This window comes from Chiroxiphia lanceolata, chromosome W, assembly GCF_009829145.1.
Source record: "Chiroxiphia lanceolata isolate bChiLan1 chromosome W, bChiLan1.pri, whole genome shotgun sequence".
Taxonomy (NCBI): Eukaryota; Metazoa; Chordata; class Aves; order Passeriformes; family Pipridae; genus Chiroxiphia; species Chiroxiphia lanceolata.
The window spans coordinates 16,041,383-16,069,342 of NC_045670.1; the positions used below are offsets into that span (position 1 = coordinate 16,041,383).

General features: G+C 43.1%; 2 long non-coding RNA genes across 2 annotated transcripts; one reads left to right on the top strand and one right to left on the bottom strand.

Moving 5' to 3' along the window:
• Positions 1-6,436: 6,436 nt before the first annotated feature.
• Positions 6,437-24,829, bottom strand: LOC116780079. The gene is made up of 3 exons (XR_004354320.1): positions 23,940-24,829; positions 23,819-23,823; positions 6,437-6,448 (listed from the first exon to the last, which is right to left on the bottom strand). It is a non-coding gene; the product is annotated as an uncharacterized LOC116780079 (long non-coding RNA).
• LOC116780080 lies at positions 18,463-27,901 on the top strand. Its single transcript, XR_004354321.1, has 3 exons — positions 18,463-18,474; positions 27,077-27,079; positions 27,330-27,901. It is a non-coding gene; the product is annotated as an uncharacterized LOC116780080 (long non-coding RNA).
• Positions 27,902-27,960: the final 59 nt, after the last annotated feature.

Consider the following 27,960-nt stretch of genomic DNA (forward strand, 5'->3'; position numbering starts at 1 on the left):
TATCCTGGGCTGCATCAAAAGCAAGCGTGGGCAGCAGATTGAGGGAGGGGATTCTGCTCCACTCTCATGAGACCCCCACCTGGAGTGCTGTGCTCAGTTATGGGGTCCTGAGCATGGGAAGGACATTGACCTGTTGGAGTGAGTCCAGAGGAGGGCCACCACAATGATTAGAGAGGTGGAACACCTCTCCCATGAGGAAAGGATTAGAGAATTGGTATTGTTCAGCCTGGAGAAGAGAAGGCTTTGGGGACCTAATTGCAACCTTCCAGTACTTGAAAGGAACCTACAAGAGAGCTGGAGAGGGACTTTTGACAAGGGCATGTAGTGATATGACAAGGGGGAATGGCTTCAAACTGACAGAGGACAGGTTGCAATTAGATATTAGGAACAAATTCTTTACTCTGAGAGTGGTGAGACACTGGCACAGGTTGCCCAGAGAAGCTGTGGCTGCCCCATCCCTGGCAGCGTTCAAGGCCATGTTGGATGTGGCTTTGAGTAACCTGGTCTAGTGGAAGGTGTTCCTGTCCATGGCAGGGGGGTTGGAACTAGATGAGCTTTAAGGTCCCTTCCAGCCTTTCTATGATTCTAAGTTATGTCTGTATCTTTTTTTTTTAGCAAATAATTAGATTAATTACTTTTTGAGATAAGACCTTTTTTTATGATCCATGTATTTTTTTAGTGCATTTCAAAGAAAAAAATTAGATTTTTTTGCTAATTTACTGCTGGGGTTAGGACTGACTCTTCTAAATTGAAAGGGGGTTTTCTATGATTTGGTGTTTCTTGTGACTATCGCACTTCAGCACGTGAGGAAGCAGAATCTATTTAACCTTGTCTTTTGCAGTGTTTTTGGGATCTTCTGGAGCAACCTTTCTTTGTAGCAGGAGTTGTTATGAAAGTCATGTTTAGGAAAAATCATGGATATGTGAGGATTAGATACTATTTAAAACATACTGTTGTAATTATATTCTGAATACCGACCAACCTTTTATATTGTCTGAAGACTTTATCCTCTACTGCCTTAACCAACATAGTGTTAGAGGCATAGTATTAGTGCCTCTTAAAAGGAATGTGCCAATTTAAGTGGTTACACATTTTATTTCAGTGATCTTTTCAGCTAAAGGCAGCTGTTTCTAAAGGAAACATTTCTACTGTTTAATAGTGTTTGAAAATTATTTAAGGTGATGACTGGCATTTAATTTAATATTATTTAGTAGCATCTGTCTTGGAAATGTGTTTGAGATAATTGATAGCATGTAACCATCTAAGTTAAAGCATTGGTGTTAATCTGTTACTGTTGATAAAATGCCAGGAAATTAAATGTTGATTTTTTTAAATTTTAGATATTTGCCCTGGAGGATATTCATGAACTCCAAAGGAAAGACTTGTCTCCTCTGTCACCTGATGACTGGAGTTCCTCAGAAATGTCTGACTTATTTAAAGCTTGGTCTATGGCTTTTTAGGTTGCAGGAATTGAAGGTGCTCAAGCTGCATCATAAAGTTGTCGCAAAGCACTTCAGCAAGCTTTGAGAGTGACCCTGAGATTAGCTAAGTTGGTTAGAGCCTGGTGCTAATAACATCAAGGTTGCGAGTTTGATCCCTGTATGGTCCATTCACTTAAGAGTTGAACTTGATGATCCCTGTGGGTCCCTTCCAACTCAGAATATTCTGTGTGATTCTGTGAAGTTCCTGATGGAGGGAGTTAGCTTTGTTATACCTGTTGTATGTTTTTTATGTCATCTACAATAAGTAACAGTAGAACTTGCAGAGATTTTTACTTTAGAGGACTATAGTGAATATAACATTTTTAGAAGAGAAAAAACCCTCCTGCGATATAGGAGAGAAAAATCTGTATGTTTGTTTGCTCTAAGATTTGTTGACTCACAAAGTCCACATATCTACAAACTAGCTCTACAAATATTTAGAGCTCAGGCTGGCAATTGGATCAGTCACTTGATATTTATTTCATTTAGAGGAAAAAATAGGCTAGTGCCTTTTTTTTCTGTCACTTTGAGGAAGTGCTGTGGAATTAAAAATGTCTGTATTTTGGAAGGAGACAGCTGGGCAGTAGGGCTCGGGGAGAGCTCACAAGGGATTCTAGCCAGCAACTCGCTCTGTTGCTTGAGAATATGGTTTTGGCTATGGAACTGTGATTCTTGAGCAATGTGACTTTGACACTGGCTCTGAAAATAAATAATAAATATTTTGTAAAAGTTGCTTTTAAAGCACTATTTATTTTGCAGGATTTGTTTTAATGGTATTTAATCTGCTGGGATACTGCAGGAAATCTGGAAAGTATGCAGGCTCCTTTTCAAGAACTAGCTTGCAACCTGTTCCCATTGCTCTCCTATTTCTGGGTAAATGGGTTAAATGGTGGGCTTTGGGAGCTCTAGAAAGCTGTGAGAATAGCTTGTGAAATAGAGAATATGGTGACTCATGGGCTAAGGATTTAGGGCATGGTCAGTGCTCTGGCATGGGGAACTCAAGAATTTTAGGTTAAGGTGGAGAAATTTGAAGTCAGGGTTCCAGCTACCTCTTGTTACTCTTCTCTCTTGGGTGTTCGTCTTGGAGCAAGTGAGCTGCTCCTTATGTGAGATGGAAAACATGAGCAGAGGATACTCATGCTTGAGGCAGACATGGACTTGATCTGTCTTTACTCCCAAAAATAAAGGTTTTGTGGCCCTCTGCTGGACCCTCTCCAGTAGTTCCTTGTTTTTCTTGTACTGAGGAGCCCATAACTGAACACAGTACTCCAGATGTGGCCTCACTAGGGCCAAGTAGAGGGGCCGGATCACCTCCCTCAACCTGCTGGCCACACTCTTCCCGATGCACCCCACAATACTATTGGCCTTTCTGGCTACAAGGGCACACTGCTGGATCATAGTCAACTTGTCATCCACCAAGACTCTCAGGTCCTTCTCTGTAGAGCTGCTCTCTAGTAGGTCAGCCCCCAACTTGTACTGCTACTTGGGGTTATTCCACCCCAGGTGCAGTACCCTGCACTTGCCCTTGTTGAACCTCATTAGGTTTCTCTCTGCCCAATTCTCCAGACTATCAAGGTCCTGCTGAATGGCAGCACAGCCTTCAGGTGTATCAGCCACTCCTCCCAGTTTTGTATCATCAGCAAACTTGCTGAGGGTACATTCTATCCCTTCATCCAGGTCATTGATAAACAAGTTGAATAAGACTGGAGCCAGTATTGATCCCTGGGGAATGCCACTGACCACAGGCCTCCAACTGGATTTCTGTTTAGAAAATAATAAACATTTTCCTAATTTTTGTAGGATCTCACCTTTAAAGACTTCTTTATTACTTGAAAGTATCCTATATTCTATTCTCTTTGTTTCCATAGAAACCTCATGATACATTGAAACGAAACACAGACACAAACTTTTGCCAGTTTTTGCAACATAAAAGCAGTTTACTTGGTGATAAACTCTGCCTGCACAAGGCACACAGGGAAGAACAAAAAACCCACACCCCAACCCCCCTGCACACACTGCTGATAGCAGCACAACACAACATAATAACAGAAACTCAGGAAACATACCAGGGGAGGGATGGGAGCCGGGAGAACACAGTCGCTGGGAAGTGACAGAATTGTCATGCAAACTCCTGGCCCATGGGACCACAGGAAGCAATTCTGTTACAGCGATGGGGGGGGTAATTCAGCATGCCTACCCCATTTCACTGCGGATGACCAGCGTGGCCCCATGTGGCCGCAGTCATGTTCCCCACCACACGGCCCAAGCCCTGATCTTTCTCTTCCGGCCCAGGTGCAGCCCCGCCCCACCCACAGACACGAGGAGGGAGGCAACCCCGCCCCCTACTCGCCCCCTGTACCACCCACCAGATGCAAAACTGAACCAATGAAAGGCCTCAGGGCCTTCACACATGCATCTAGAAAAACACAAAATGCTGCGATGACTTGAATAAATCCTGCCACAGAACAGTAGGAAAACTACAGCCATGAACCAAGCTTCTGTATAGTTCTGGAACTGATTGTCATTCATATTGCCTTGGGAAAAATTTTAAACAATCCTCTGATGTTATGATTGTGCTTATTATGCTATGAAGTTGATATCCTGTCTTGAAAGTTAATTTCCTTGAGATATTGTTAACCCTTACCGGTTGTTTGAAATGCGTTCTGTTTGGTTCCTGTGAGTTACAAAAGGTATGATTTCTATATAAATGTACAGAAAATCACATACTGACACGCCACAGACAATAACTGACAGAAACTAGAAGCTACTAAAGCAGCAATGTTTAACACTATACCCAGAGTTTTAAGGCAAGCAGTTGTCTCATTCATTACATCAGAATACAGGTTCTCTAAGAGACCATTCAAAATAACAATTAATAAAAACTACATCATCAAAGTATACCCCCACTGTCAGGAAATCATACTAATGCCCTGTCAGAAAGCATTAACCCTAGCTGGTTAATGGCAAGTGAGATCTAGCAAACAGATATATACATATCTGAATTGGACATATTGATATGTACATGCAGATAGATATACATCCACAAAACATAACTGCCACTACATCCACTAGACAAAACAAAAGGTGTAAAACACGAGTTAGTTGCTTAGCAACCTTAATGCACTGAAATGGATTAACATTAATAATAAACAGCTACTTCCTATCAGATAGGAAAATTCTCAGGTCACGAACATTTCACACTAAACCATAACACAGCAAAAGTAAAATCACATTTTGAAACACATGCTAAGTTTAAACAAAAGGGGGGAGAACCGGTGTAACCTGCAAGAACATCTATAAAAAGCTATGTATGTTATCAATTTTTGAGTTGTGACAGTGCTGAAAGAAGCAGGTCTGAAAAGCAGCACACACCTCAGGCTTTTGTTTCTCCTAAGCTACTAATCATAGTAAGATTTGATTTCAGGACAACGGACGAGATTCCTAGATTTTATGACATGGAGAGAAAGTTATGCCTATGCAGATATAGAAAAAAGAACTCAAGCAGGCTTCTTCCGAGTGTGTAAAACCCTATTCACATATGTGACCACAACAGCAGGAACCAGAGCAATGCAGAAGTTTGAAAAGAGTTATGTTTCAAGTTTACATTAGAAAATGACCAACGTGGTGCAAAGCAGTCTCTGAAATGTGCGTGTGTGTGTGTGTTCATGTGTGTGTTCAAGTGTGCGGTGGCCACCGATGAATGAGATGTGTGAATGAATGAAAATAGTTGTTTGACTGATCAAATAATAAAAAACAAACACCTCACAAATGACATTACCTCAACCACAGGTCACCTTTAAGAAATTGTAGTTTGCTAAGATTACCCTGTTTCTTAAATAAAGTTGAATTCCCCAGTTATAAAAACCCTCAGATTAAGAAAGTTATAGTTTATACACAGTTAAGATAAGACCCCTAAGTTAATAAAGTTTTCCATCCAAGTTGCACTAACCTATAGGAATATAAGAAGGTTTTAAAAAGGTTTACATTAGAGTTAAGAAACTGAGCAAAGCAACGTGCGGGATCACTGTGAAGCTCGGTAGTTTTATAATGTTCTGACTGTTAAAATTGTTGTTTGCATTGTTTTTTGCATTTCTGTTCATACTGTTTTGGTGACTTCTTAATATAATTAAAAGAGGGGATATGTAGGAAGGCGTGTCTAAAGGCACAAAGGATGTGCCCCGGTACACAGTCAAGAGAGTATGCCCCAGAGTTAGTAAACTGGTTGGTTAAGAAAGTCACGTGGTATATAGGGATATAAGGACCGGGAATTTTGAAATAAAGTCTCTTTGTCCACACCACTGCTTGAGGAGCGCACTTATTCCTTGTTATACAAGGACCCCGCCGCTACAAAAACGGTTAAATTAAATAACTGGGAGGCATTTACTAGGTGTTATTTTCATAAAAGAGTAAGGAGGAGGGAGTATTTTGGTTTCTGCATGGAGAGAATAGCCAGAGGTTAGCAAGAAGGTGCAATGTTGTGAAGGGTTGTAAAGCTTGTAAAGGATGGTACATAATTCGCAGTGGGTGGGGGAAGTCTTTTTTTTTTCCTCTAAGATCCCTGAAGATACAAGAATTATTTACAGCCTACCCATGACTAAGATGGACAATATTCTAAGAAATCATATAATACTACATTTTTAGAGGGAAATAGTTATATATAAAACCCTAGCAATTTCTTTCAGTTGTTCTACTGCTTACTCCTCCCTCCCCCATGAAAGTGAAGGAGTCTTTCATAGCTTGCTTTGCAACTTTTTTATGCTTATTTCATGGAATCAGATCCAGTGCAGAGTAAGTTTCCTTAAAAACCCCCGCCCCAACAAAAGAAACCCCAACCAAACAAAAAAACCCCAAACAAGAAACATAATTAAAAAACCCCAAGCAAACAAAAACTGATCCAAAAGCAGGTTGAAAGTTTTAATTAGCTGGATACCAGATGGTATTCTTGCCTGGCATCTAGAAGAGAAATACTTTTAGAGGCATCTTTTGTGCAGCTCCATAATTGGAAGGAAACAAATTTCCCATTAAGTTACATCTACCCAAGAAAACCATTTGACAAATGATATTGGATGATGTTGGTTGCATAGTACCCTCAGCCATTGTCTAAATTGGATAACCTTGCTTGAAGGGGCAGAACAATAGAGGTCAATGTCGATTTCTGAGATTGAAAGTTTGCAAATTATTGTTAACTGTTTTTAATGGGGCTTGAGTGTAGGTCAGTTTAGACAGGAGCAAGATGCTAGCTTGTGACTGGTAAGGAAAGGAGCCAGTTTCATCTGTTGAACAGGACAGAATTTTAGTTTTCTTTTCAAATTATAATTTTTCCAATTGATTGTTGCAAGATTAGTGAGTGTTTGCAAGTTTTATTGGGAGACGTATAAATGTTATGTGTTGGTTTTGTGGGGGTAATTGGTGATACTCTAGAGTAAAAGATCTATCTGATTTCCTCAAATTTTTGTAAAGATGGGACATATGATCCCCAGGGAGAAGAGGACTGTGTTCTCTGGATGCTCCTTTGGACATACTTCTGTTCTACATATGGCAGTTCTATATGGAAAGAGGAGGAGAAAAATATGAAAAATGAAGGTGGTAGGAAAAGCAACCAAGTAACCAATGACAAAAAACCCAACCAAAAACCAGCAGTGTGTGAGAGGTGGTGGGGCTGGGGTAGATTGACTCCTTTCAGTGACAGATGCCTGATGTATTCACCTTGTTATTAGGAAACTTTGTCCATAGCAAGGAACCAGTATCTGCAAGGAAGACAAAGGGTATTTGTGATACATTTGAGGGAAATCTGAATCAGTGTGCATAAGTAAAGTTTGTGGGGCTTTTAATGCTTTTCTTTGTATGCCTTCTCTCCAGTGAGGAATGTGTTACTAGTGTTTTGGTTTACAGAAGTTGTTCTGAGTTAGTCCAGGTACTGCTGATCACAACTGCCAAACCGAGTTGGATCTTCTGAAGAACAATAGTATTTTAATCCCCAAAATCAGAAGCCATGGGGCTTTGCTTTAGAGTTGGGGAATTATTGGCTTTCTACTCTGAGAAACATGAAGGCATGATACCATATCTGATCTTTTAATGACACTGCTTTGTTTGTGCTGCTGTTTATTTTCATTTTTTTATGCTTTGTTTTTCTTGACACTTTGTACTCTTTTCTTTGTCATTGTTTTACTTTTCTCTCTTTCCTCTTTCAGTTTGGTTGATCTCTTCCTCCATTCATTTCTCATCTTCATGGTTCTCTCTTTTGCTTTCTCTGCCCACCCCTATCCAATTGTATATGTTAATCTCTCTTTGTGTGGTTCCATGTATAGTTCTTTAGTGTTGCTTATTTACTCAGCCATGTCTTCTTTACTGGGTTTCTTTTTTTCAGTCCAGTTAACTTTTTCACCTGCTTCTGTGAAGAACACAAGGTAGTTTGCAGGGGAGAAGAAAATTTGCCAAATACCAATGCTACTGACTGCAAAGTTGCTGTGTCTCTGTCAGCAATACTGATGCAAGCTACTCTTGCACTTTCATATGCCTTCCAGTGTTTATTCAGTTCTGCTGTGGGTTTAATCAGGAACTAATCTGTCTAAAAAACAACACAGCAAAAAAGTGTTAATTTTTCAACCAAGTTAATTCCTTAGAGTGATTCATAGCTTGGTACCGCAAAACAATTCTGGTACAATGAGGGATTGATTTTTGGGGCACAGCAGACTGTTGGGCTAAAAGGTGGAATTGCTTAAACTTGCTGTGCCATCCAAAAATAAACAGGAAAGCATGTGGTCAAAGCATAGTTGGCTGTTGGGAGTGTAATATTCTGATTTTCTGGGCTGTTTGTTCTTCTCATAATCATCATGGCTAGGCTTCGCGAACGAAGATTTAAGAAGGCTCTATCCACGTTTGTTACAAGCACGCTGGTGGCTTATGAGGCCAATACGAGATAGACATGTCGGATTGCAAAAGGCACAGCAGAAAGACTCCTTAGGTGGTATATTCAGCAAGACACGATTCTTTCTTCATTGTCTTTTCTCCTCGAGAGTGATCCTGTGTGCGTTCTCAAAGGAAACGGCAGCGTTATAGATGGTGTGTCTCCAGGCCTCCCGATTTGAGGCCAGAGTAGACCAGTTATGACAATCAATATGGCCAAGGTTGAGATGTTGTTTCAGGGAGTCCTTGTATCTTTTCTTCGGAATGGCAGCTGGTGGCAAGTTCACCATTTTTTAGGTGAGATGCAGTATGCGCGGAAGTGAACCCACCCTTTAATCCTAAGGTTCATCTGCCAGGGCCGAGCGAGCTTGGACGGTGGCAGTGAGGTCCTCAGGACGTAGGTTTAATTAGAGTGACCTTCTCTTAGATGGATGGCCTTACAGGGCTAAGTGAGCTCCATCTTCCTGGATTTAGGATTAGAGTTTTCCTTCTCCTAGGATGACTGCCAGTCTTCTCATAATAATGATTTCCTTAATAGTTAAGCAAGTATTATGAGGGAGTAATTCTGGTCTGTGCATTCACAAACCCTGATTATGAATTGTCCATCAGTAATCATAAAGGAGTTGATGGTGAATCCCTGCTCTCTACCTGTGACTCCCCTGGCATGAGTGATAGCAACAGCTAGAGGCAGCCTCTGGTATTTAGCAGGTAAAGCCACTGGGGCCTTACACAATTCAGGAGTGGTAGGAGATTAGTATATGCATAAGTGATAGTAAAAGGAAAAGCTACCAGCAGTTTAGTTTTAGGTTACCCCATACTTTTCCCTGTAAAAGCTGATTTGTGATATCCTCTTAAAGCAAGTTATGGATGCAGGTAAAATTCCCTTGGGCTACAGAAGTGTCTCCTGAGAATTTTCTGGTTTCAGCCATTAGGAAGTACTTGGTGCTCTAAATTCACACTCCTGCATGTTCATTTGTTTTTTCTTCACAGATGCTTATTTATTGCACAGAATGGATTCAAGGGAACTGAATTAAAATCATATGAAACCTCTTAAATCTGCCACTTCATACATTTCAAGTTGCTGACTTATCAATCTTGATGCCTCAGAGCTTTTTGGATTTTTTAACTTTCGTAGATTTTAGAAATAGTTGTGTAATAAATGTAGATTTTAATGTAGCTGTATTATATCACCCTGTAGCATAATGTTTACACATACCCAACTCTGTTACCCCATTCCATATCAATCCCTCTAAATTTCATTAGCATGTTTAGTCTTCTTTTCAAGGTAGAATTGTAGAAAAGCCTCGACCAGAAGATATCACACAGACACAGCGACCTTCAAGCCCAGAACTTTGGAGAAACTCCAAGGACCATGCGTGCTGTGAAGAAGATGAAGATGAGGAAGAAGGGGTCCCAAAGACCCCAGACCCAATTCCTGAGGGGGTGTGTCGGGGGGCAGAACTGGGTAGAACTGGGGGTGGACAAATCTGAAATTGGATGGACCTTATTATAAATCATAGAACCACTGTCTGGGCAGGCGTGCGTCATATGTATTCCTCTGACCTCAGACCTAATTAAAGGACCTACTCTCTTTATCTTATACACTAAATTGGCCTGGAGTCTTTTCTCCACACTCTCTTAAGGCAACAATCTGAATAATGTTTGGATATTGGAAAAATAAAATACAGCTTTTCTGGATTACTTTTTAAGTTATTGTTATGAACAAGAGCTGTGAGGTTTACTTTGGAGTCTTAGCTCTTGGTTTAGGCAGGTCTTTGTGTTTGTCTGGTTCTCCTAGAAGTTGCTACCAAGAGTGCAACCTCCTCCTTGGCGGTGGTATTAGTTACAATTCTTTCTTGGTGGAAAACTTAAAGTTAACTAACACAGAATCTGCTGAAACTCATGTGCTTAATATTTACTGTTCTGCTTTCTTCCTTCCTGTGAGTTATTCGTGAGTTGCTGATTCAAGAATAGTGTGCATAAGACTTTAATGGAAATACATAAAAATGAGTAACTTTGTTGCCTTAATATGGTACATTTTTAAATTGATATAATAAATCATATGCAGCTTTATATTCTTTGATGTCTTTCCTCCAACTAGTCCATTAAAATCAGCATTCCCACAGTATGAATTTACTGAATGGGTTGATTCTTCTCTTTTGTATTCAATGGCAAAGAAAAAAGCTTTATCGTGAGGAAAAAAACTGTCAGGAAAGCTACTCCTTTGGTTTTTTTTCTCCTCATTTAGAGGGGGTAGTTGTCTGGTTTGTGTCTTTTTCTTACCATAGTAAGAGTAGATGTTGTAGTATGGGTATGTTTATAGTTACAGTTTGTATGCAGAATACTTTCTCTTGCCATGTTGAGATATTTTAACAGAAGTCACTGACACTTTGAAACCTCTTATATTGTGATGCCTCTAAAATAAAAGCAGATAAAACCACGTTCTTCAAAGATGACTACTGTCACGAACCACCTTTCACTGTCTTTTATTAATTCTGGTTTTGCTGAAGTCTGTGGGACTGATTGTTAATACATTTAAAGTAAGGCAATTGAATTCAATCACTCTAAAATAACTAAATAACTCCACTGATTTTTTTTTTTCCTTTTTTTCCTCCCTCTTCTTTTTGGAAGTAATGGGGATTTTTTTACAATATATGCCAGAAAAGTTGACCAAAGAATCTGGTTTCTGGTAGTATGAAGCCAGAAATAAAAATCTGCAGTCAATGAAAAGGATGAATTTTGTTTGACTAATAAGCTTCTTAATTTACCATTCTTCCTCACCTCTACTGAAAAGATGTTTCTCTTATAAAAAACTAAGTCACTGATGAAGAAACTCCTTATACTATGATCAGTAACTGCAAATATAAAGTGATTAAATCCCAACAAAATAAAAATAATTTGACTGTTTCAATAATATGTTTTACTTGGTCAGTTATTGTTGCCTATACATATGATAGATAACTCATAATTTCATAGAATCATAGAATGGCTTGGGTTGGAAGGGACCTTAAAGTTCATCTAGTTCCAAGCCCCCTGCCATGGGCAGGGACACCTTTCACTAGACCAAGTTGCTCAAAGCCCCATCCAACCTGGCCTTGAACACTTCCAGGGATGGGGCAGCCAGAGCTTCTCTGGGCAACCTGTTCCAGTGCTTCACCACTGTCATGGTTTGAGATAGCCCCAAAATCCAATTCCCTAGCTCCATTCCCCCTCCCACATCTCAACCCAATGTGAGATGGGCTTTTCCAGACAAAACACACCAGACTCAGAATGGGGGAAAGGGAATATATTACAATGACTGTACAAATAAATATTATAACACATTATACACACAATCACAACTATCTCTACCATGACATATAGTATTTAAAATGGATCAGATCTCTTCTCCCCTCCAAATAAAAGTCCAGGAGGGAAAGAAGGACAGATCCCTTCCAGTCTCTCAGGGCAGCAGCTTCTTCAGAGTAGCAGTCTATCTCTCTCTCATGCATGCAGCTGTTGCTGGATCTCTGCCAGTACTCACGAGGGAGGTATCCAAGCTCCCTCGGCCTCTTGACGCAGGCAAAGGGGTCTTCCGTGGGCTTCGTAACCCCAGACAAGGTCATTTCACCACGTCATATCATGAAGACGCAGGGGGTCTTCGTGACGGTCTGGTATCTCCAGGAGATTCAAGCTCCTTGCAGGACCTCTGTGCCCTGTCTCAGACTGCGAGCTTCTTTGTAGCTTGCAGCAAGGGAGGGCCCTCAAGGCCAACCTCCCACACCGTCCTGGTTCAGCTCTCAGGACGACCGAGCTTCTTAGCTCCTTTACCCATTTAGGACTTCTAATCAGTAAGAGTCCACCCCCTCCATCTTGGAGGGATCTCAAAGAAAGTTTAGGGGAGTTTTGCAGTTCTTACCCCCAAACTCTCTCTCTGTAGAACTTAGTTCTGTTCTCTGTTGCTGTTCTTTCTCTCTCAGCTTGCAGAAGTTCTGTCTGTTTTGCTGCATGGTTGTTTTGCTGCTCTCTTATCTTTTGGCTCTGTGCCACCACTCCGGTCAGTGCAGTTCTGCCGCTGCCGCTCACAATGAAGAAACATCTCCAGGTTCAGTTACAGACACTTAGTCCAGCTTAACACTGTTCCAAGTCTCCGTAGCCCCCAGTTGGGGTTGGGGGGCCCCAGAGGCCCCGAGGGGCTCAGAGCCCCTTCCTCGTGGCTCTACAACATGGTTACTTCTTCTAACCACCAAAACTACAACTCTTCCGGTCTGGTTGTGGTATGTTTACATTTTTGCAGGAGCGCCCATTGGACAGAACTTCAAAACTTCCAGGGGTTTCCACCCCTTGGAGTCTACCACTTTTCTTAGCCTCTGGGGGAAAACAAAATCCAAACCACTACAACCACTCACAGTAAAGAATTTCTTCCTAATATCTAAATTAAACCTACCCTCTCGTTGAAGTTTGAACAATTTAAATTGCATTTCTGTAACATTCCTTATTGTATCCATAACATTTCAATAAACGCAGACATACAATAACACTACTATCATTAATAAACTTAACAACCTATTGACCCCAAGATGTGTGTTCTAAAAGTGTGCCTAAGAGTGCTTCTCCAAACGTATTCAGTCTAAAACACTTCTGGAAATGGAACTCCATTTAATTTTGAGTTATGTGTCTTCTGTCCCCATTCAAAGGTGTTTATTTAAAGATGTTTGTGTATTTGTTGGATCAAAAACACATTAATCATCATGCATTCACACACATACACACACACAAACTCTCACAGTGGTCAGTGTCAACATTCACACAAACATACTGTTGAATTCCATATCACTGTGTTTTATCAGCTAAAAAGTTATAATTCTTTAGTACCTTATAATGTTAAAGCTTCTTAACCAAACAGATAAAATAAACTAGATAGATAAACTTTCTTTTACTAAAATGTAGTGAATAATCTAAAGTTCACACAACACACTTTCTTAAATTCTTCTTCATTTCTAAACTTATGTGCCTTAAAAATATTGAAAAAGGAACTGTGCTCATAATACCTAAAAATTGTGCTTTTGTAATACTGAAAAAATTGTACTCTCAAGAAGACTAACTTAACAATTTACTGACCTCAGGGTTTGCACTCCTTAACTTTTGTTTAGAGGTGTTTCTAAATATAGGGTTTATTCTTGAAAGCTTTTATTCAGTCTAAAACACTTCTGTAAATGGAACTCTATTCTATTTTAGGGTTATGTGTCTTCTGTTTTTATTTAAAGGTGTTTGTGTATTTGTGATCATATATTCACACACATACATACATACACTTTCATTTATTCACATTCACACGGTGGCCACCATCATTCAAACATATTTCACACAAACATACTTCTGAGTTCCATGTCACTGTGTTTTACGAGTTAAGAAATTATAATAATTCTCTAGTACCTTATAATGTTAAAACTTCTTAACCAAACAGATAAATTTTCTTTTACTAATACTTAGTGAATAATCTAAAGTTCACACAATACACTCTCTTAAATTCTAAATATCTATAATTTATGTGCCTCTTAACTTCTAGAATTATGTACCTTAAAAATACTGAAAAATTGTGTTCATAATACTAAAAATTGTGCTTTTGTAATACTGAAAAAACTGTGCTCAAAAAACTGTGCTTTCAATAAGACTAAAAATACTGTGCTCTTCTGGTAATTCACTGTTACCTGCAACAGTAACATCAGCCTTGTTCTGAAGTACCAACTTCTTTCCAAGGCTTCATCCATCGTGCAGGTAGCTACTGAACACCTGTGTGCAAAAAACTTCAACACATGGAACACTTTTGCAGTCGAGGGGGTTAGCTAGCTCTTCTCTCCTCCTTTCTGCTTTTGCAAAAGTGTTTTAAGAATTTTCAAATCACTAATTTCTTCACTTATATTTCCTGTGATAATAATAAAACTATAGCAGTTCTATTTTGTAACAGAGTATGTTGCATACTATCTATATTGTCTAACAATTCTGATAAAAGCATAGGTTAACATGTTCAAAAATTTCACCTTCATGTTCTCATCTAGGTCAGGATGGGTATTAATTGCATGATGCAATCGATCAATAAACTTCCCAAATGACTCTGTTGGTTCCTGTTGTACTGTAGTAAAAGATGGAGCTGTCTTATTATCATGTACTGCTTGTATTGCTTTTTGTGTCAGCTCCTGATTGAGCTGCAATACTTCGTTGACAAATTGTACTTACCAGTTTGCTTGTGCAAAATTTCTAACTCTATTAATAAGGTCTTACTTGCAGTCTCAAGACCTGGCAAAGTTTTTCAGCCTCTGACTGGTTATTGCCTTTCTGATCACAACTCACAGCTGTGCTACAAAAGCTGTTTCAGCTGAAAAGCACAGATTCTTTTAATAAGCATAAAGTAAGATATATGGGTGAAAAGAAAAGAATTCCTATAGATCACTTAGGCCCTCAGTTAAATGTGATTTGTAAAAGAAAAGCAATGTATCAATATTTGCTTTGGGATGTATAATAGAGCTCCAGGATTTTAACTTATTTTAACAACAAAACAATAGGTTTTGTCAAAGCTGAGGAATCATCTATTGAAAGAATGAAACCACAGAACTGAAGAACTGACAAAAGTCATATCTGAGTATGTGGGAGGCATGTCTGAAGGCACGAGGGATGTGCCAGGGCAGTTAGGCCCAAGAGAACATGCTCGGTCACACATAACTCTATTGGTTGAAGAAGTCACATGGTATTCAGGGATATAAGGAGCGGGAATTTTGAAATAAAGTCTCTCTGTCCACACCACCACGAGGAGCATCATTATTCCTTGTTATACAAGGACCCCGCCATTACATATGGCGACCCGAACGGGACCTTTTTAGCTTATATTAAGCCAGATATTTATCCTGAATCAGGAAATCAGCCGGTGGCTCCGGGATCGTCTCAATTCTTGGAGCTGGGAGCCTTTACCACAAAAAACTTTGACGTCAATAATTCCGTGGTCTTAGTGGCATCTAAGAAATGGACAGTTAGTTTAGGAGTTCCAAAATATTAGGATAGTGCACAAAAGAAGAGAAGAAAGAAGTCAAAGAAGAAGCAGAGAGGTCAGAGCAGGTAACCAGAGAGAGCGGAGAGGGTCCAACACAACATCAAAAACGATGAGTCCAGCTGGGAGGCATTCCGCACACCTAGACTGTTCCCTGGGCGAGAGTGTGCCTGCAACTCGGAGACCCGGGTCGCGGAGCACCTTAAGATCGTCAGGGAAAAGCCTGTTGGTCCCCCGTGCGTCAAGTCACCTGGTAAAAGTGGCTTCCCGCTGCCGACAGCACTCACCGGACCACGTGCGAGAAGCGGTTTTGCCGCTACCACATCTTAACACCCCCAACCACCGCTGACCCCCACAGAGCCCTGTTCCAGTTTTTCTGTCCAGTGGAAACTGCCGCGGCTCCCCGCCTGCTCACCACCGCTGACTGACCCTGCGGTGTGCTTAAAAAGCACTGCCGGAAAAAAGCCCCTGCGCCGCATTCAAACGCACGGGCTTTACCGAAGGCGCCGTACCGTACCTTCCTGATACAGCGCGCCCCGACCTCCGCACCGCCCAGTGAACTGCGGGAGCCCCGGAGTTGCCGCTGCCGCGCCGAACCTCCGCTGCCACGAACGCCATGCTCGCCGGAGATGGAGCCGGACCCGTGCCGAGCCACCGCCGCGTGACTGAGACGACGCCGCCAGCACTGCCGCCGCCGTTTGCCGCTTTTGCAGCCCACGCACACGCCCATCGCCTGCAGCCCCAAACCTGCCACTTTTGCAGCCAGCCCCGCACCTGTCGCTACAGCTACCCCGTGCCTACCGCTGCCCTGCACTCACCGCTTGCCGCCTGCACCGGGACACCAGCCGCCGCCGACGGGACGCCACAGCCCAGCCGACAGAGAGCCAACACAAATCAACAAACTGACAGACCCTCTTCAGCAGCGCATGCTAGCAGTGCCAAGACTCAAAGGTAACATGGGAAACTTTTTCCCCACCGAACTCTCACAGGACACAGACGCACTAGCCACACTGCTGAAGCCTTATTATGTACAGGTTACAAGGGCTGAATTAACAGAGTTGGTGCGGTTCGTTAAGATAGCCGTACCAGAACTGCCTCTGGTTGAAGCCCTCAACATACACATCTGGGACAAAATAGGGAACCTCATCAAACTCAAGGCTCAGGGAGGAGACTCCCAAGCAAACAATGTTTACCCAGCCTGGCAAGCTATAATGACTGCATTAAGCAGAGCCCACCAAAGAACGACAAACACACACACACCCACTCATGCTGCGAGCAGTAGCCCAACTTTTACGCACCGCAGTTTAAACACACAAAACTCGGCGGGAGGAGGGGGTTGAACCGTTCACAATTCCACTTCGGGGAAGGGAACCGGGAGCCCAAGGGACACGGGTCGGCGGGAAGGAGCGGGGCCCCAGATGCGAGGTCCCAGTCCGTGGGACAACCGCAGGGGGTCCCGTGACAGGAATGGGGGGGCTAGCCCAGTTTACTTACCAACCCATACCGCAGATGATCGCCGACCACGCGCCCAGGGGCAGGCACAGCCATCTCGCCCGTCACGCAGAACGGACAGTAACTCATCCTTCCCCGCCCCCGCGTCGTACCCCCCCTACCACCAACCACCCACAGGCAGCCGCTTTTGCTGAAGCTGCAGGGTGGGAGGGATGGGAGGAATGGGGGGAGGAGGAGGAGGGGGATTTCGGGATAGCCTTGCGGGGAGGGGAGGAAGCAACATACCGAGAGGGTTCGATTGATAGATGGGCTTTGTGCAGAGAGGAGGTATTGCGAATTGGGGACTTACAAGTTATACCAGCATGTCCAGTAATTATCGGGCCACGCCAAAGCCGCAGGTTCCAGCCATTGCCACATGAACTAACCAAAGAACTGAGACAGTTGATGAGAGAAACTGGTGTATCTTCCCCTAACACGCATTTTTAGAAACACTGAGCACCACATACATTTTCATGTCACACGACTGGAGAACCCTGTTGAAAATAAGCCTCACTAACACACAGTATAATGTATGGTTGAACGATTTCAGAGAAATCTGTTCCGCTTATGCTAATGACCCACAAACAGGGGTAACTGCACACCAGCTCACAGGGGATGGAAACTACCGTTCCATAGATGCACAAATTGGGTACAATAGAGAAATATATGAAGTTATAGCAAAACATGCCATGCGGGCAATGAGAAAACTACCCACATCAGACAAAGACACAAACTTGTCATTCACAAAGATAATGCAGGGCCCGACAGAACCTTACTCACAGTTCCTAGATCGGTTGCAATCTGCCCTAGATAGGCAGATTGAGAATGAGGAAGCCACGGAAATCCTTAGCAGAAGACTGGCTTTCGAAAACGCTAACGTTGATTGTAAAAGAGTTCTGCAAACCCTTCCTAAAAGGGAAACTTGTAGCATCTCAGAATTAGTTCGTGTCTGCCAAGGGGTTGGTTCCTTGACACACCAAACTGATTTACTGGCAATAGCACTGAGTGCTCAATTAAGGACACAGCAGAGGGCCAGACCCAGGAATGGTTGCTACATTTGTGGGGCCCCCGACCACTTCCAAAGGGACTGCCCTCAGAAACCTCTAGTAGTGGCACCTCGAAAACAACCCAAAGCAAAGAGGGTGCCAAAAAACTGGAGGAGAGGGGTGCTGTCACATGCCCCGATACAGCAAACACATGCGACACAAGGGAACAGGCTGGTGATTTGTGCCCCCCCACTTCAGCCAGCAATCTGTGCCCCTCTACCCCAGCAAGCGCTCCGTGCCCGTCCACCCAAGGCAGCGCTGGGCTGGACTTATCCAACAGGGACACAGTCTTCATAACTTCCACTGAGGTAGTGCTAATCCCGACTGGACGTTGGGGTCCCCTTAGCCCAGGGATGCATGCACTGCTGATTGGAAGATCCTCCACCACCAGAATGGGTTTGTTTGTGCTGCCGGGTGTAATAGATTCAGATTCTCATAGCGAGATTCTAATAATGGCATGGACCCCTTCACCCCCCTGTTTCATCCCAAAAGGACAGAAGATTGCTCAATTAATCCCGTTCTACAGTGCGTAGCCTGCAGGGGAGGGGGGGAGGGAGTGGGGTTCAGGGGCCTTTGGCAGCACGGGGCACCCACAGGTTTACTGGGCAGCAACCATCACAGCCGCACAGCCACTCATGACGTGCCAGATTAATGGGCACTGATTTACAGGCCTTGTAGATTCTGGGGCTGATGTTTCCATAATAAAAGACTCAGAATGGCCACTTCACTGGCCTACTGTTTGCCCAGTTGCAACCATTCGGGGGTGGGAGGCACACAAAGGCCCAAACAGAGTGCTCAAATACTCACTGTCTTGGGACCAGAGGGACAATTAGCAAAGGTAGCTCCGTTCATAGCTCCAATCCCTTGCTCTCTGTGGGGACACGACGTACTTGGACAATTCGGCACAGTAATGCAAATTCCTCCTGCAAGCAGCCAGGTTTTTCAATAGGGGCCATTGGTCAACCGTCCCAAGCACCTATTAAGCTAGTCTGGAAAAGTGACCAGCCAGTCTGGGTAGATCAGTGGCCCATGAAAAGGGAACGGCTTGAACATTTAAAAATGTTTGTAAAGGAACAATTAGAAGCAGGACACATTGTGCCAACAAACAGTCCCTGGAACACTCCTATATTTTGCATTCCCAAAAAAACTGGGAAATGGAGGATGCTTCAGGATCTCAGAGCAGTAAACGCAGTCATTGAGTCTATGGGGGCATTGCAACCAGGGTTACCCTCACCTACTATGCTCCCAGTGAACTGGTCACTAACAATAATTGATTTAAAGGACTGCTTTTTTACCATCTTTCTGCACCCCGAGGATGTCCCGAGATTTGCATTTTCCATCCCGGCATTAAACAACTCACAGCCCATGCAAAGGTATCACTGGGTTGTCCTCCCTCAGGGGATGAAAAACAGTCCTACCATATGTCAAACAGTAGTTACAAATGCTATTCAACCCATCAGAAAGCGTTTTCCCTCTGCAATAATTTACCAATACATGGATGACATTTTAATAAGCATGGCCACAGAAAATGAACTGCAAAATGTTGTCACTGCTTTGACTGATGCTGTCCAAGAAGCAGGCTTGCAGGTTGCAGCAGAGAAAATCCAGCGATTGCAGCCCTGGAGCTATCTTGGATGGAGAATCACGCAGCAACAGATTTCCCCACAGCCACTGCAGCTCGAGGTAAAAGACACCCTAACCTTACATGAGTTGCAAAAACTCCTGGGAGCTATTAATTGGTTAAGGCCTATTCTAGGCTTAACCACAGAGGAGCTACACCCTCTCTTTGTGTTACTAAAGGGGGACTCTGATCTAAGGTCTAACAGGACTCTGACAGCAGAGGCCTGTTACGACCCGCCCCAGGAAAAGAGGGGAGAGGGGGTAACCCAGGTTTTATCAATAATTCCTTTGGGGTGGATTAAAGTGAAACGACACTAAATAATCGGTGTCTGAAAACATATATTGACAAGATTTATTTTAACAATTCTGCATCAATAGGTATGTTAACATTTTGGGTGCTGTCATAACCTTTCTGGGGAGGAGAAAAATGCATAGGGGAGAGAAAGACAGGGTAAGGGAGAGTAAGAAAAAAAAGAAGATGAGATAATCACCGCCCACTGGATCCAGCGATGTCTTGATCCGCAGGTAGTGGGGGGAGAAGGAAAAGCAAAAACCCTGCCAAAACCCCAAAGTCACCAGTCAAAATCCATATCCTTTGCACCTCCCCTAGGGCGGGGAATTGTTTTCATAGGTTGGTGTCCCCCTTTTTGGCGCGGAGTTAACTCGGCTCTTCCCGCCTTTTCAGGGCTTGCTGCACTGGAGGAGGGGGGGGATGGGCCCAGTTGCCCATCAGAAAGTCAGAAGCCTGCAGAAGTCTCTTAGAATGCATAAATCATTAACTGTTTCAGTCTCTGACACCACCCCGTGATTTATGCATTCAATGATTTTTTTTCTTCTCTGTGAATCTTCTTTGTGGGCGGTGCTTCTTGTATAGTGGACAGGAAGACAGAAGAGTAAAGGAAAGGAAGAGATAGCCCCAATGCACCGCAATTCTCCTCTCTCAAAAAAAAACTTTATAATAAAATAGTAAGCTAATTTGTATTAGCTACTCTCTCTCCACCCCGTGAGTAATCAGGGTGAGTAATAGGCTACAATCAAATTTCTTAACATTAATAAGGTTACAAACATATACACATACTTGAAATTATACATCAAAAACATTGAGTTACTTGGGAGCTGGTAAAAGGTTTTCTAATGTTCTCTTTGGGCTTAAATTTAGTTTTATTTGTTAAATTTAACCAAATATGAAATTCAATGCCTCTCAAGGCAGAAGGCTAATGTATATAATACATATTTGTATGATTTCAAATATGCACGAATACTTGTACTAACTCCCAGGTTATATTTGGTTGAGTTTAGATATTTAAAAAGACAAAATACACTTGGCAAAAATTAAACTAACAATACATCTCAGAAAAACTACACAAACAAGTTAACAATCCTTAATACAAGTAATTTTGGGAGTAGGGGAACACAAACACAATGTTTGTGGTAGGTTCAAAACTATTAGGATCATAACATTTTTAAGATAAAACTCATGCAAACAACCAATGTGGTAAAAAAAAACCCAACAAAAAACCAGTATAACTCTTCAGTTCTGTTGTCACTTCATGTTGTCGCAGGATAATGAGAACTAATGATAGCAGCAGTAGAAGGCTTTATCGGTATCATGTGGTGTGATCTCTTCTGCTGGTAGGTTTCTGCAAAAGGAACAAATCTGGCCCATTGCGGACCGATTGTTAAAAAGAAGGAAGAATCCATCGAGTGTTTATTCGATGGTCCTTCTCATGAGCATCTGTGGTTACCCATGTATGAGGGTTAACTGGGGTTTTTAGAGTGAGTGGCACCTGTCCCACAGAGGGTAGATTTACTAATACAGGTTGGCCTGGATAATGGAGTGGTTTTACAGGATCTTTACTTTTGTTTTCCCTCAGTACAATAGTGGGAGGTTCGGGGCAGAATGCTGTAATTCGAGGGCAACCATTTATTCCCCATCGGCTATTGATTTTGGTTACTGCATCAGAAACTCTGGAGGCCCATTCAGGGTTATAAGGTTTTATGGCTCGCTTTAGGAGCCCATTGGTACGTTCCACAATACCATTTGCTTGTGGATAATATGGAGTGTGGAAGGTCCATTGAATTCCCTCTTCTCGGGCCCATTCTTGTACCACCCCGGCAGTGAAATGGTTCCCATTTTCTGATTGGATAGACTTTGGTTTGGGTAGATAACTGAACCAGAGTTTTAGAGTTTTCACAGTATTCTCTCCTGTGGTTCGTCGCACAGCTTCAGCCAAGGTTAGTCCTGATATTATCTCTACCCCAACCAGGATGTATTGTTTTCCATAAGAAATTCAGAAAGGACCGATGTAGTCTACCTGCCAGGTATCCCACAATCCCTTGTTATCCCTCAGGTGCAGGGGTCGATCTTTCAGTGGATCATGATCTTTCAACCTGGTGCGGCATAGACTACAGGCAGAGATCACTGTGTTGCACAGTTCCCTGGTAACTGGCCACCCTCTACTGACTGCTTCTTTAAACAGTTCTCTGTTTCCTAAGTGGTCTCTTTTTACATGTAACCATTCTAACAGACGTTCCCAATTTTGTCCCTCTCCCTCTATTGTTATCTTAGCTAACCATGTCAGTGAGTCTACTTGATTGTTTAACAGATGAGCGGGGTTGTTATCTGTTTGGTGTGCAGCAACCCATCCTACAAGGAATGTTTTTTGTCTAGCAATGTTTAGAATCTCTTTCCATTTTTCTTGTTGCCACACTGATACTTGATTCACTTCCCATTGATTTTGTTCCCAAAAAGGGAACCACTCTGTACATCCTTTGAATACTGCATAGGAATCTGTGTAAATGTATGTGTCTCCTTCAGTGTCTGCTTCTCCGGTAAATACACTCCATACTGCTACTAACTCCCTGACCTGAGCACTCCCTTCTCCTTCTGTCACTACCCTGTTCCCTGAATCAACATGTAGGGCCACAGCTCAATATTTCCACACTTTTCCTTCTCGTCTGGCAGAAGTATCTGTAAACCAAACATTTTTTAAGTGAGGTTCAAAAGCGGGAGCAGGTTTTATACAGGAAGGAGGAGGGTTTGAATCAGGTAGCTTACAAGATTGTTCTTGTATTTGGAGTATTTTTGGAGCTCCTTCAGTTATTTGACGAGAGTGATAGTAATGATCAATTTGTGCATACCATCTCCGGACTGTTTCTCTCTGAGCCACCCCTGCAGGAGGGGGGGTTCCAGATATCACTGGCTTTAAAACCTTAAAAGGTCCTCGCAGGATGATTGATTGGTGTCGAATTGTCTTCTCTGCTTCCTGCAGGGCTAAACAGACCACAAACAGGTCTTTTTCCCAAGCAGAGTATCGTTTTTCAGCATCTTTTAGGCTGCGAGAATGAAAACCAATGGGGTGAGTGGGACCTTCAGGTCCCCGCTGCCACATATGTATGGACAGACTGTGGATTGCAAATCCCCATTCAACTTGGAGTGGATCTGTGGGATGTATGGGCCCCAGAGTTTGGTATACACTAGCTTCAAAGATTAGTAATTTTAGGACTTCTTCATGCATGGGGGTCCACTCCCATGTTGCTTTTTTTCGTGTCAGGTCATACAGGGGACGAGCGATAATGGAGAAATCTGGCACATGTTTTCTCCAAAAAACCAGCAAACCCAAAACATGCTGGAGCTCTCTTTTACTCTCTGGCATCTTTACTTGCTCTAGGGTGTTTAAGGTTTCAGGAGGGATGCACACTGCTCCTCCTTTCCACCATATACCTAGGAATTTTACTTCAGAGGAGGCAAGTTGTACCTTTTCTGTGGGAATTTGGAGCCCCAGACTTTCTAGGTGAGTGATAATATTTTTCTGGGTCTGGCTCACTGGTATGACATCAGAGCCACCAATTAATATATCATCGATATACTGATATACCTTAGTTCCCTCTTCAGGAGTAATTTGAGCCAGTTCCTGTGCGAGTGCATGATGGGCCAGGGTAGGGGAGTGTCGGTATCCCTGAGGTAGACGAGTAAAGGTATATTGGTTACCCTCCCAGGTAAAAGCAAAACGATCTCGGTCTGCCTCCTGTAAGGGAACCATAAAAAACATATCTTTGACATCAATAGCTGCAAGAATTGGATGGGCCTGCTCCTGAATTGTAGCAATCAGCTCAGCTATGTTAGGTACTGCAGCTGTCAGGGGGCCACTGTTAGAGTTGAGACGTCGATAATCTACTGTAAGCCTCCAATTTCCATTAGGTTTGCGAACAGGCCATACCGGCAAATTGTATGGTGAGTGTGTAGGGACAACCACTCCTTGCTCTTGCAGTTCTGCAATTACTGGAGCAATTCCCTCACGTGCCCCTAAAGGAAGTGGGTAGGGTTTTACGTTTGTTATTTTGGAAGGAGGCAGACTTGGAGCGGTTTGTAACAGACAGACAGAGAGGGATGGGAGACCAAACACCCATTCTCTCCCTCTGGCATCTGTCCAGGCCCTCCCTTTTAACAGATCTAACCCCAGGATGTTAGCTGGTAGTGGTCCCACAATCATGATAGTTTCTGTGGTTGTCTCATCTCCCGGTAACCAGCATTTTACTCGAGCAGTGTATTGGGGTTGGGATTTGCCAAAGGCATCAGTTACCCATATTTTTTTTTTGTCTGGCTTAATGCCACACTGGGTAGCAGCTTCAGTTTGGAGTGCTGAGACCTGTGCACCCGTGTCAACCACGAATGTAACCAAAGATTTAAAAGGGCCAAGAGGAAAAGTGATCACCATATCTCCCTGGTTGTTTTCTGTGAGCCTTCTCATGTAAACCCACTGACCGCTCCCCGGCTCACTTACTGGGAGCGGTGAGTCCCGTTTCCCAACTCGGGATTGGCTAAATTGATTTCTGGTGGGGCTGAGGGAATCATAGTGTTGGATTCCTGGGGAGGGTTGCCCCCAGGGGGTGACTCATGCTCTTTGATCTTATCCCACTGCTTTATCAAGTGTTCCAAATTAGTTGTGGGTAGTTTATCCATCACTTCTCGAGGAATTCCTTCCTCGATACCCTCCACCCACAAACTGTACCTTGTTCGCTCACCAGGTGTCGCATTTTGCTGACGATTACCTGGCAAAGGTGGTTTTCGGATCTCTCCTACCCTTCTGATATCTGTTTTTTGCTTAACACTACTTGTATCAGAGACCCCCAACTGTCGACCAGTAGTTACCAATTCTTGGGCTACCTCTAACCAGGTCATCCCCAGTGGAGCACCCCTTCTTCTGGGCCTGGGGGTTGTCATTATGCGCTCTTGTAGTTGTTTAGCATGAGTTTTTAGTGCATCAGGCAGGTCTCTTATCAGGGCGGGAAATCTTTGTGGATCCGCTTCGAGTTCCATAGGGGAATGCCGCTGCGAGTCCAACAATCTTGTATGGATTAATTGGAGGCATGCAGCTTTTTGTATGCTTTCGACAATGTGGCCAATTGTGGGGGTTTTAATTGTGTGAGGATCTCCCCTTTCTATAGGGTCTAACCCGCCTGCCCAGTAGGCAGCTCTCTGGGTCAGCGGCCATGGTGCTCGGTTATCATTTGTGGTCAGGAAGACCCCTGGGCCCCAAAATCCTCTGACCTCATCTTCACTTAACAAAATCTGATCCCCTCCTGTAAGGGATACTCTCCACACATATTCAGTCTCTGATTCACTGGCCTTACGACTGTATTTTTCCTGAATTTTGGCCAGTGCTTCCCCCGTGTACGGGGTAATTCGTGTGGTAGTTTGCCGATCTGCCCTCTGGTCAGTGGTTTCAGTTTTAATGAGGGGACGCATATGTATTACCTCGTCCTCCGGGTAACTTTGCTTCAACTCTTCTAATTCCCCAGATGGGTACAGGGATTTGTTAACATCTACCGGTTTAGGGTATTTTGAATTAATATCCCGCAATTCACAATTTTTCATTTCCGGTATCTTTTTAAGCCTTTCATTTTGTTCCTCCTCATCTTGCAGGGCTGACCGAAGCAATTAGCTAATCTCTCTCTCTCTTTGGAGTGCCTGACGCTCAGCAGTTAACTGCAGGCGTTCTTTTCCTAATTGCTCCTGTAATGCTTTCATTGACTCTTGAAGAGATCTTATCACCTCACCGGTAGATTTTTGAATAGCCTCTTTTTCTAGTTGGTCCTGCAAAGTTCTCATTGACTCTTGGAAAGATTTTATCACTTCACTTATGGATTTCTGAATAGCTGATTTTTGCTTTTGCACTGCTCTAAGTAACACGCCTAAGACAGCACCCACAAAAAACAGTTCTAAACCAAGGATAACTATCAGGAGGGAATAATCCCCATATAGCTCAACCTGGGGTGTCATCCCCTTTGCCTCAGTCATTAACCCAGTTTAGGTTAATGTCTTTCTCCTCCTTAACCCGCTGAGGGCTGGTTTGACTCTCTCCTGGAAAACCTTTCAACAGGTCCAGGTACCAGAGAACCTTTCAACAGGTCCAGGCCACACCAGGAAACCTTTCAACAGGTCTGATGTGCCCGGGTCACACCGAGAGGAGAAAAATTCTCACTATAATTTTACAGCGAAGGGATAGTCACCATTTGACTCGCCCTCGGCATCACATTTAGAATACATCGATTACTCCACCACATCCAAAGTACCCTGCTCGCTGCGCCAAAGAAATGTTACGCCCCGCCCCAGGAAAAGAGGGGGGAGGGGGTAACCCAGGTTTTATCAATAATTCCTTTGGGGTGGATTAAAGTGAAACGACACTAAATAATCGGTGTCTGAAAACATATATTGACAAGATTTATTTTAACAATTCTGCATCAATAGGTATGTTAACATTTTGGGTGCTGTCATAACCTTTCTGGGGAGGAGAAAAATGCATAGGGGAGAGAAAGACAGGGTAAGAGTAAGGGAGAGCAAGAAAAAAAAGAAGATGAGATAATCACTGCCCACTGGATCCAGCGATGTCTTGATCCGCAGGTGGTGGGGGGAGAAGGAAAAGCAAAAACCCCGTCAAACCCCAAAGTCACCAGTCAAAATCCATATCCTTTGCACCTCCCCTAGGGTGGGGAATTGTTTTCATAGGTTGGTGTCCCCCTTTTTGGTGCGGAGTTAACTCGGCTCTTCCCACCTTTTCAGGGCTTGCTGCACTGGAGGAGGGGGGGGATGGGCCCAGTTGCCCATCAGAAAGTCAGAAGTCTGCAGAAGTCTCTTAGAATGCATAAATCATTAACTGTTTCAGTCTCTGACAAGGTCAAACAGGCGTTAGACATTTGTGCCAAGGCAATAGAAACTAGGCAAAGCAGAAGGAGAGATCCTGAACTGCAAATCTGCCTGGCCTTAATTCCCAGCAGGTACCAGCCATTTGCAGTTGTTTCAGTGGGACCAGACTGAAAAGGACCCACTGTTGGTTCTAGAATGGCTATTTCTGCCCCACACACCACTTAAAACTGTATGGACAGCTAATGAAATGTTTGCTAAGCTTGTTATTAAAGGTAGAGGACGACTACAGGAACTGGATGGAAAGGATCCAGCTGTCATCTACATTCCAGTCATGAAGGACAATTTAGCTTGGATGTTGGCTGAGGACGTCGAGTTCCAAGCTGCCTTAGCAGGTTTTGATGGTGACATTTCAGTTAATCTCCCTAAGCACAGACTTTGGGCAAAAATCAGTAATTTGCCTTTAAAGGCCACAACCAGATGTAAAACTGAGCCGGTAAAAGGCCTCAGTCTTTACAGATGCATCTGGGCGATCACAGAAGGCTGCAGTGACTTGGGTAAATCCCGATACAGGACAATGGGAACGGGAGGTACAGACCATGAACCAATGCTCTGTGCAGGTTCTGGAACTGGCTGCCATTTGTATTGCCTTGGAAAAGTTTTCTGAACAACCTGTTAATATTGTCACTGATTCTTGTTATGCTGCAGGGTTAGTTTCACGTCTGGAATGTTCGTTTCTTCAGGATGTTTCTAACCCTCATTTGTTGTTTGAAATGCGTTCTATTTGGTTTCTTGTCAATCACAGAAGGTTTGATTTTTACATAATGCACATCAGGTCTCACACTGACATGCCAGGGCCAATAGCTGAAGGGATCCGGGAAGCTGACAAGGCAGCAATGTTCAACACAGTACCCAGGACCCTTGAGCAAGCAAAATTGTCCCATTCATTTTTTCACCAGAATGCACGCTCTCTAAAAAGACAATTCAAAATTACAATTAATCAGGCTCGAGATATTATATTGACTTGTCCAGACTGTCAAAAAATAACCCCCATGCCATCTCAGGAAGGCGTTAACCCCAGAGGGTTAATATCCAATGAGATCTGGCAAACAGATGTCACACACATTCCCGAATTTGGCACCTTGAAATATGTACATGTAACTGTAGACACACACTCACAGTACATCACTGCGACAGCAACACACAGGTGAGAAAGTCAAGGATGTAATAAGACACTGGTTAAGCTGTTTT